The sequence below is a fragment of the Micropterus salmoides genome, unplaced genomic scaffold (assembly GCF_014851395.1).
Source record: "Micropterus salmoides isolate LMB-PRFRI ecotype aquatic unplaced genomic scaffold, ASM1485139v1 Ms_hic_scaffold_5, whole genome shotgun sequence".
Lineage (NCBI taxonomy): Eukaryota > Metazoa > Chordata > Actinopteri > Centrarchiformes > Centrarchidae > Micropterus > Micropterus salmoides.
The window spans coordinates 5,368,114-5,369,745 of NW_024044237.1; positions in this window are offsets into that span (position 1 = coordinate 5,368,114).

The window sequence follows — 1,632 nt, forward strand, 5'->3', positions numbered from 1 at the left end:
AAGGCAGAGCCAAAATGTCCTGACTGAAGCTGCTGGCCCCACAGAGCACAACACTGAAGATGTGCTCACGGATCTCAGGGACTGCACTGTGGCTGAGGCACATCGGCATCGTGGTGACAGCTCGTGGGACCTCACAGTGGCTGAACTAAAAGCCTTCATAGCCCTGCTATATATCCGTGGCGCTGAGGGTGCAAAAAACATGGAGTTAGACAGCCTGTGGTCAGAAAAATGGGGCTTTCCATTTTTCAAAGAAATCATGACCAGAAATCACTTCAAGGAGATAATGAGATTCCTGCGGTTCGATGAAAAGGAGACCCGACGTGTGCGCCTGCAGGATGAGTTTGCCCTGGTGTCGGCCACTTGGAACAAGTTCATTCAGAACAGCATAGCCTGCTACAAGCCCGGTGCCGATCCTCAATTCGGCAACAGCTGCTCATCAATTGTGCCGACACGATTGATGAGCAGCTGTTCCCCACCAAGGCCCGGTGCAAATTTATTCAGTATATGGGGAATAAGTCTGATAAATTCAGTATCAAATTTTGTCTGGCTGCAGATGTTCAAACCAAATATATGCTGAACGGGGCTCCGTATCTGGGAAAGGAGGAGCCGCGGAGCAGAGGTCAGCTTGTGAAAGAGTGTGGTGCCGAGGCTGGCGGAGCCATTGCCTTGGGAAGGGAAGAAATACCACCATGGTTAACTTCTTCACCTCTCTCAAACTGGCCACCACCTTACAGGCAAAGAAGACCAGCCTGGTTGGCACTGTGGGGAAAACGAAATGTGAGTTGCCCCCTTCCATGAAAGAACAAGCGATGCTGTTCAGCACAAAGGTGCTGAAATGTGCTGACGCAACGCTTACCATCTACCAGGGAAAGCCGAGGAAGAATCCTACACACAGTATTGTAATCTCAGTGCACACAAGCGTGGGCATCACCAATGGGCCGAAGGCAAAGCCCAAGTCGGTCACGTACTATAATAAGTATGGAAGTACACGTAGATGGCCATTCGCTGTGTTTTATAACATCCTCGACCTGGCTGGGATCAATGCCCACATCCTCTTCAAGGAGTGCACCAGCAGCAAATTATCTCAGTGGAAGTTCATGCAGCAACTTGCAGAGGAGCTGAGAGCACAGTTCATGGAGGAGAAAAGAGCAGTATGGCAGTTGGCACAAGGTTCCAGTCAGCAGCAGAAGCAACCACCGCAGCAGACACCAAAGCGGAGGCAGTGCCAGGTTCAGAGAAGCTGTGGTCAAAAACAAAACCCTCGACACCTGCTGCAAATGCTGCAAACCCGTGTGTGGAAATTGTGCGAGGAGAAGAGAGGTCACTTGCCTCGACTGTGAAGCTTAAATAGCCAAGAGCTATATTACTTTAAATAGTTAACATGCAATTTGTAATATAGGCTAATGTTTTTATGTTTCTGTAGCCTATGATTCCTTCTTGGTCCTTCTTTGTTATGTTTTTGATCAGCTTGTTACCAGCCTATTTTCTGTGTTATTATATTAAAATAAAATGTTTTATAATTAAATAAGATACTTTTAGTTGTTATTATCTTGTTCTGAGTTATGTTGAATGGATATGGAAATATAGCCTATCTGTTGTGAATATGCGATAATTACGGTAGGCTACTAATGA